We start from the raw sequence: 9,906 nt of genomic DNA, 5'->3' as shown, positions 1-9,906 counted from the left end.
TAATGCCATGCGCAAATTATGCACGTTTTCTATTGATAATTTCACCTGAGACGAATATATAACTAAGTTATTTTCGTCTCAGCATTCCACAGAGTGAAGGAGTAAATCAAAGTTTAATCATGGAAGTAGTCTGCTATTTCCATGGTTTAATAAAAAAAATCTCTTTATAGACAAACTAATGTTACGTACCTGATAAAGAGTGATTACAAAGCAGAAACAATGCACAAATCCATTGGAAACGATTTCCCATCTTCAACCGTGTGTTATTGTTGTTTGGAATCAATAATTGTCGCATAGTTGCATAGAATGACGACTTACAAGTTGACTTTGTATGGAATAGAAAAATAAACACATAAAGGAAGTGATCATGATATGTGCTGTTTTTGTGTATTATTCACTCAGAACGTTAGTCAGTCGATGGCTATTATTATACAAGACCCACTCAGTCACTTAAAGGAGTATTTCGTCATCCTAGCATCCTCTTTTTATGACATTTTTGCAGTAGATATCTACGAAAAAAGCTTGTTCCCAAAATTTCAGTTGATTCCGATTTTGCGTTTGAGAGTTATGCATGATTATGTGTATTACACTGCTCCGTAGACAATGTGTTGTAATGTAATTTCGTTCTGGTATACCAGAACGAAATTCAAATTTCACGATATCTTTGCTAGACGAATTAATCTGCAAGAAATTTTATGTACATAAACATTATGTAGCCAGAGGTTTCCAGTGATATAAAAATCTCACATTTTTTTGAGAAAAGTGGGGAGGATGATGCTGTGGATCACGAAATGCCCTTTTAATTAGAGACTGGAAACGATTGAATTCGATGTTGAAATTCAAATTTTTTGTTTAGTTACACCTTTTCACTTCATGATTAATAATCACGATCAAATGAAAATCAATAATTTTCAATTCTTCGGTAAATGTCAGAAAAATACTATAATGCTTGGAACTGTATATTTTTATCAAACCCTGGTGTTAAACCCCATGAGCTTTTTTGGGGGGTCAACGTTTTTGCTTTTCAAAGCAACATAATTCTTTATTTTTATATTTTTACTATTTCTTTATTTCAAATTGTCTAAGTCAGGAACACAACAGGTCGTGATCTTCTCTCTTAAATGGAAAGATTGGGGTGAGGGAAAATCCAAATTAAGATTGAGAAATCAGTCTCAAAAATTGAAAATTCAAACTAAATTCCATTGCATTTTCAATCTAATTTTAGACTTTTCCCTCAACACAATCTTTAAGATTGATTTTTCAATCTTTGGTTGTGATCACGAGATCCTAATTTCCTAAATAACACACTGGACTTCATGGCACTAAGTCTCTTCCGTACAATTTAATAAAACAAGGATATATTGGGAATCACTCCAATCGATTATATATAGATGTTTAGTGCTTTTTTAGTTTCATTGTTCTGTCATTCAAAAAGATTCAAAAAGCAATTTGTAGTCATGACTACAGATTACTTTATTCTTCTTCTTCTTTTTACTTTTTTGTATCATTTTAAATTAATGTGAATTAGCGAAACGGGCAAATTTGAAGCAAAGAGTAAGCCGATTTTAAAGGATATTCGTCTTTTACAAGACTCTATTAAAACGAAAGGTTAGCTGTAAAATCCCCTATCAATTTGGTGATATTCACTCGATTCGCTAATTATCAATTGATGGGGTCAAATTGTTTATTTGCGAAACGTACAAATTTGAAGCAAATAATAAGCCGATTTTAAGGGATTGGGATTTGCTTGTCTTGTACAAGCCTCTATGTTTAATTTAAAAAAACAAGATGGATATAGAATCTATTAACAACTTGCAGCGAAAAATCACATCACAGAACGTATTAAATTCTAGTCAGTTACACAGTATGTCCCAATAAAAACGGAACCCCAACTTTTTTTTTCTCAGGTTTATTTATAATCATTATTCGGAATTTTTACATATTCGGAAACAACGTTGTCTTTGAAAATGTTTGCCGAAAAAATCATGATATTAGCATTTTGCGTTGTTGACTTAGGGTAATTTTGGTAAAATTAGTCAAATTTTAAGTTTGTTCGCGAAAAAGAAATCATGAATGTCATGAAAACTATTATGTTGAATGAAACGCGTTGCAGTTGTTCTTTTAATGTGTTGTCATTGTGCCATATTCTGATGCACTAGACCTTAAATTACTATTATAAGATCTAAATTTAAAACAAATTTGAATGTGTAAATAATACATACATCACAGAAACCATGTCCTTCATGGTAGATTATTGCTGTTAGGTCGTGTTAGGTTTACGGAGTGATATTGCTATGTGTGACCTGCTAACCACAAAATGAGCGTAAAGTCGCAAGTTGGTAGTTTCGAGACGCCCTGGCTACTGCATGGTGGTCCTTGTTTGCTGCGCACCTGCAAGCCAGTAGGATGTATGTATGTCCTTCGTAAATGGGGGAACAATGGGCCATTCACGAATACTGCTAGCTAGTAATCAGGTGGACAGCAAACAAAGAACATCAGCTCAGGCAACCAGGATGTCTCGAAACTACCAAATTGCGACTTTACGCTCATTTTGTGGTAGCAGGTCACATTTGATTATCAAACTGTCTACTTCTAAATTTCTGACAAACAACTTAACGCCGAAGTGACGGTAACTATTCTCACTTTATAGTATGTTCAGGTCAAAATAAGCAACTCTGAGACAAAATGGCACAAAGTCGCAAGTTGTTAGTTTCGAGACGCCCTGGCTACTGCATGGTGGTCCTTGTTTGCCGCGCACCTGCAAGCCAGTAGGATGTCTGTATGTCCTTCGTGAATGGTGGAACAATGGGCCATTCACGAATACTGCTAGCTTATAATCAGGTGGACAGCAAACAAAGAACATCAGCTCAAGCAACCAGGATGTCTCGAAACTACCAAATTGGGACTTTACGCTCATTTTGTGGTAGCAGGTCACATTTGATTATCAAACTGTCTACTTATAAATTTCTGACAAACAGCTTAACACCGAAGTGACGGTAACTATTTCACTTTATAGTATGTTCAGGTCAAAATAAGCAACTCTGAGACCTGCTCCAAATTCAAATGAATCTCAAAATATAGTTTTCTTATAGTATCGGCAATAATGGCATTTAACGGCTGTAAGGAAGTATTTCAGTTCCAAACCAACTGAAATACAGTTTCATTACCAGAATGATCAAAATTGCTCAAACCAATGTTTATAACGAAGTCTGTCTGTGATGCATTGTCGCAGAAGAACGCATTAGCAGTTTCCAAATGTTTAAACTGACTTTCAGTACAACAATTAATCTTGCAGTTTCATTGTGTGACACACATCTTTATCTGATTTGACCTTTGATGTAGATATCGAATATTTTGGTTAGAATGAATAAAGTCACTTCGATTTATTGAAAGGAAGGAAATACTAGCATTAAACTGATTTGTGTTTGATTAATTTTGTATTATTGTATTAAAATATCGAATTTGGGTTAGATTTTAATTCTAGTGACTTTTTAAAAATAAATTGTCTGTAACCACAGAATTAGAGATTAATTCTGTGCAATTAAAGGGAAATATTCAAAGTCAAGTATTGTTGTAAATGGGTTACAAACTTAGGTTGTTCCGATTTTCATAAAACTTTCAAGCAAATTATTTAGCATAAGGATTTAGAAAACTAACAGTTTTTGAATTTTTATCTTCTCTCTCATTTTTATTGTAGATACAATCCTAAAATTACCATCGAAATTGGACATATTGCTTAATACTGAGATACGAATTTATTGGTGTTGGTGAAATCAGTATAATAATAATAGAATGAAGCATCTCTTTCGGCCACAATTCAAAAATCAATTTAAGCGACAAATTGCGAGAAAAGTTATTTTCAATAATAGTAATGTAATGATAATTTCCGCTTGATTACTTAACAATATTTCAACCATAACTTGAAGGAAAAAAAAACATAAAACTTGCAAAGCATGTACAGCAAAACATTATTTAAAAGAAACCAATTACTGACCTGATATCGATGATTCAAAAAAATTCTCATTATATCGAGCAAGTCCAGGAAGCTTTTTATGCAGTTTTCTCGATCATTTTGTTTATGTTGCGTCTTCAATAATAAAAAATAATACAATGACCAAAAAAGAGGCTGTGTTCGCTTATTATGTCTGCTCGCTGAGCATTACCCATTAATAATCTAATATGATTTATATTTGCGTAAATTAAGGGCTCGGATAGCGACGTTTTCATGTATTTTTTGTGGGACCTGAGAGTACATCTGACTTACCGAATTGCACTTTGAATACGAGGAATGTCCTTCTGATATCAGATAATTTTGATGAAGAAAAGAAAGAGACTAAAAGGAAGTGTATAAGAATGACAGGTTTATTAATAAATCTCGGACACATGGAAAGGTTTCTAAACAAAAACGATTCTCTTATAAACCATAATGCGCGCAGTTTCCACCTCGATGCACCTGAGCACACATTTTCGTCCAACAGCTCTCAAGCAAGCAGTGATTGCCTCCACTACAGTCTTTGATTACACTACGCGGCTGAGTGCATAGCATCGAAGAGCAAAGGAGCTTCTAGCTGAAAAACGGGCCTCTTTGATTGTTTTTGCCAAAACCTCAAGTGTTCCCTTCATCCAATCAGAACTAGTAACTAGCACTTCAAGAGATTTTTTTAAATCTCTTGCAGTGCTAGTTCAATACTAGTGCTACCTGTTTTTACCTTTTTAGGCTCCCGAAACGTCGGTTGTTTTGTTTTTTAACCATAAATTTTGGATGTTGTTGTACATAGTAAACAGTTTTTTTAACTATTAAGGATAATGTGTAGTGCACAATGGTAGATTTTGTATCCAGGGTTTTTGATATTGCCCAATAAAATTGAACGCGTAAGGGCCGCATAACACGAGCGAGGAGTGGTATGTAAGAAAATTTACAACGTTTTGTCTTTTCAAAACGTCAGATTTCCATTGTTCTTGTGTACTAGCTGTATCAAAATGATTGTTACCAACATATATGCACAAAATATCAAAAATATAATATCAATTACATTTGCAATGTAGATTATATCAATTTAAATAGTGTATGTAGGGCTATACTACTTGATTTGTGAAGAGTGTCGAAATAATAATGTTATTGCATTTTGAAGCTATTGTTATTTGAATAAAAAAGGTGATATCTTCCTTTACAAAATTTGCTATATTCCCATAACATTATTAGCTACTTGAATATCAAATAAAATTGCAATAATTTCAACATTGATGGTTGAAGTTGAATGTCAAATTGCTCAACGGTTAGACGCCACTGCGTTTATAATGTGTTAATAAGAGGTCATGGCTTTATGACATCCGATATGATGTGATGTGATATGAATAAATAAGAAGAACTCGAGACTTTATATCATATTAATCTGATTTTGTCGGTTCTTAAGGGAAGGGGTATGAACGTTTGGACAGTATTTATTGTGGGACATTAGAGCACATCAGACATATCGAATTGCATTCTGATTACGAAGAATGTCCTTCTGATATCAAATAATTTTGATTTTGTGAAATTTGCAATGTACTACACATTTTATGGCAAATGATTAAAAATTGATATTTTTGATATTTAACAGTACTCGAAGTAAACTTTATAATTCTGATGATTTATACTTAAAGTGTATGTAGATGGGATGAAAAGCCGATGATCAATTGAAAATTGTGTCCTTTCGTATCGAAGATATGAATTTTTTCCCCAAAACACCAAAAAAAATTAGGTCTTTTGGGGAAAAATACATAACTTCAATATGAAAGGTTAACATTTTCAATTGATCGTCGGCTTTTCCTCCTAGCTGCATACACTTTAAGAATATATCATTAGATTTATAAAAATTTACTTTTTACTAAAATTTGTATTATATCGTGATTTTCAAAAAATGAAAATTATTTGATATCAGAAAGACATTCTTCGTATTCACAATGCAATTCGATATGTCTGATGTGCTCTCATGTCCCACAAAAAATACTGTCGACACGCTCAAAACGCTCATTCCAGATCCCTTAAGCACCCTCGAAATCTCATAATTGTTTGAAGTGAGGGCGTTGCCTTGGGAATACGTTTGAAAATAGGTCTCATATGTAACTCTGGAAGCTTTCAAATTTGGCCACTTCAAGTGCAACCCAGCAAACACAAAAACGTTTTAAAAACGTTTTAAGTAAGTTATATTTTGGCTTTTGGTTTAGGTAAAAACGTTTTAATAACATTAAAATGTCGGGTTATATAAAGGTCATGATAACGTTTTAAAACATTTTGCATGAAAACACACTACAACAATATTTTTAAATGTTTTTAAAAACTGTTATTGTAAACTATTTTTGTAAACATTTTTGCCAAATATTGTGTCAATATTTAAATAACATTATGTTAAAATGTTTGAACCCAGCAAACACAGAAATGTTCTTAAAATGTTTTAAGAACATTTCATTTAAATGTCGGGTTATATAAAGGTCATGAAAATGTTTTTTGAAAATATTTTGGGCAAACATTTTTCGCAAAATATTTTTTCAACCCCAAAATAACATTCTGTTTAGAATGTTTTGTATCAAATTTTCAAGAACGTTTTTGGAATGTTATTAAAACGTTTTTATACCCTTTATATAACCCGACATTTGAACGTTTTCTGTAAAACATTTTTGTTTGCTGAGCAGTAGATTATCAAAAAATGTTTTTTAAGGTTATGAAAACGTTTTATACTCTTAATATACCCTTTATACAACCCGACATTTAAACGTTTTCTGACAACCTTTTATAACCTTTTGCGAATGACATGAATGATGTCGAAAACGTTTTGTGTTTGCTGGGAATACAAAACGATTGAAACAAGTGTAGTCTTCTCCGTTATATAAAATAATACTGACCCGGGATATTGACGCCATTTCTTAACATAAAAATATAACAATTTATTATAAATTACGAAGTTTGGCGAATTTGTGCGAAGAATTAAGTTATCTGCATTCCAGAGAACTGAAAGTGCTCCTATAAAGCCTTGACCTTGACCTAAGGCGTCGGCACGAGTGGATCACTCCGCCTTGCCATCTGTGTCATGATGCTTTGCCTAGCTTTGCCTGTTTTGCTAGCTTTCCAGCTTCCACCATGGATGTCAAGTTAATTGTTGAGTTCCATTGACCCCTCAGCTGACCCCTCCCCGGAATGCCCGGAAGTTTCAGGTGAGCCCAAACTAAATGTATTCAGAATCAATCAAAGATCCTAAAATTACTTTCAAACCTTTGTTTTATGAATTGGTCACGGGATCTACAGGCTGGTACTTTATTAGAAGAACTATTGGATTCGCCCTACTACTATCATGGCAATTTCTAACACGAAGAGATGATGACGCCGCTGTGCCCCGCTAGTGAGTAACCCGGTGAGTAAATGGGAGTGATCACTAAAACGGGAAGAATCACTGAACATGTGTACCATACCGATTTGCTAGTTTAACTTTAACTAACGGGACACCCGCGCTTCGCGCGGTTCCCGGCTAGATGAGTAAATGGGAGTGTTCACTAAAACAGGAATTACTGAACAGGTAGAATCATTGAAAAGGTAAATTTTATTTATCCAAACCTGACCCTCAGGCCTACATTTCCTTTTTACTCGCACGACGGCGTTAGCAACATATTAGGTCTTTAAAATGGCCAAAAAGGGTCTTCTTTCCCATTTTTAATGCCAATTCTTGACAGATTTCAACCAATACTTTGTCAAAAGACTACAAAAATGATTCAATATCAACATAAAATAGTTCGTTAATATTTGGTTGACGATTAAAGAGGCGTAAGAATTACGTGTATAGCAATAGAATCCTGGTTATTAGCCTCTATTACACCAGGCACAAAAAGAAATTCGTCAGTTATATTAATCCTTGCTGTTCAATAACTTGATAATTTTGGATTATTCTGAAATATACATTTTGTTCATTGGACTTCTCTTTCTAATTTGACACGTGAACATTGAGCAAGAATTGACCAAGATTTGCGCCTCCAAACTCTCAAAACCCAAAATGAAAAGTTGCAATTTCAACGATTCAATTGTGCCTGTTACACTGTGTGCTTTATTGATTGGCCCGTGGTGCTTGTGTGCAATACAACGACGCGTTCCCATTGAAAAGCGTTGAAAATGCAACTTTTGATTTTCGGGTTTGAGGCTTTGGAGGCGCATATCTTGGTCAATTCTTGTTCGTTTTTCACGATCAGGATGTCAAATCAGAAAGCAAAGTCCAATTAACAAAATGTATATTTCAGAATAATCCAAAACTATCAAGTTATTGAACAGTAAGGATCAATATAACTGACGAGTTTCTTTTTGTGCCTGGTGTATTTATTGCCACGTAAAACTGTATTTCAGGTAATATGAACGAGTTAAATTACTTCCGCTTATTTTCACCATTTTTATTTAATGGTGAATTCAATTACGATATGTCATATGCTTTTACGTGATGAGACCCACTTTAACTCTTATTAACGGAAGGAAAAGTTCGATCAAATTATAAAATCCATGGCATTGGCTTTTTGATGTACTTTCTAGAATCATTTTTATTTCATATTGAACAAAACACAAAATATAGAGCAAGTCAATATATTGACCACTTAATAATGAATTGTTTTCAATCTTTGAGTTGATGTTGTTTGACTTGAAGGAAAAAGTCATTTGATTGATTTAAAAAAAAGCAATTTTCTACTCCAAAACATAGCACACATCAATGAACGAATTTGTACCATGACCTATGCAATCATTGCCTGTAAAAAATCCTTTTAAAAAATATTTCTCCCTTTTGTTTGGTCAAGTGGGTTGAACGGAAAATATGTCATTTTCATGAAACAATTAATAAAATGGCGGTAATGAATGACAATAATTAACAACTTTGCATCATCTGTTTTGAGGTCATTGCGCGAAATCGTCGGGGGTTGTGTTGAGCCTCGGTATTTTTCATTATAAAACTTAACTCGGCCCAAAACAAACTCCTCCGATTTCACACAATGACCTCAAAACATATAACAAGCCGTTATTATTGTATAAATTAAAATGAATAAGAAACTGCATTAGCTATGTGCTACGTCAGACGTTATATGACCACTATGTGCGAAAGATCCGATTTCTTGAAAATAAATAAAAGATCTGATTTCTTTTATATAAATAGATCTATAATCTGAAAAGGCTGTATTAGCTTAGTCCTATGTCAGACGTATTATGATCAGTAATATGCTTTTTTCGCTGATATGATTTGATTTCTTTTACAATAAATAAAAGTCTATAAATATCCATTCCATCTCATGAATTAAATGTCAAGTGTGGTGATTATATTACTTCAAATATAGCAAAGGCTATAGTAAACTCAATGCCCTTGAGCTGTTTGTTTGTTTGTTTTTCTCTATCGTTCATGCATGGTCGAAACAACACTAGGCTACCCCCTGATTCCATAAAAATAGAGCCCTAATGTTTTTGGGATTAAAAAAAAAATATTGTCCTGTTTTGCTATGAAACATTCAAGCCCAGGATATAGCTTTGTTTCATTTGACACTGCGCTACGCACAGGCACAACGCCTCTAGACGTTGATCCACAAGCCTCAGCACACTTTACAGGTTTTCGCTGACTACTACGGCCCCACATCATTCCATAAACCATTTAACAACTACACAGGGATTTTGCCGCTTCAAGAGCGCACACCCTAGACAATCCACAAATCGCAACCAGGGTCAGCTCCCCGAGTTTTGCACGGGTTACAACAAGACAAATAGCAGCAAGTTCCTTGTCCAGGGGAATTTCAATCCAACTCAACATTTTCTACGAGAGCGTACTAAGGCCACCACCAGGGTTCGAACCCGCAACCTCTCGCACCATAGTCGAACGCCTCGATTGAGCTAACTTGACTGCTTATAGTATATAG

The sequence above is a fragment of the Amphiura filiformis genome, chromosome 6, assembly GCF_039555335.1.
Source record: "Amphiura filiformis chromosome 6, Afil_fr2py, whole genome shotgun sequence".
Lineage (NCBI taxonomy): Eukaryota > Metazoa > Echinodermata > Ophiuroidea > Amphilepidida > Amphiuridae > Amphiura > Amphiura filiformis.
Note: the sequence above shows the minus strand (reverse complement) of the source record.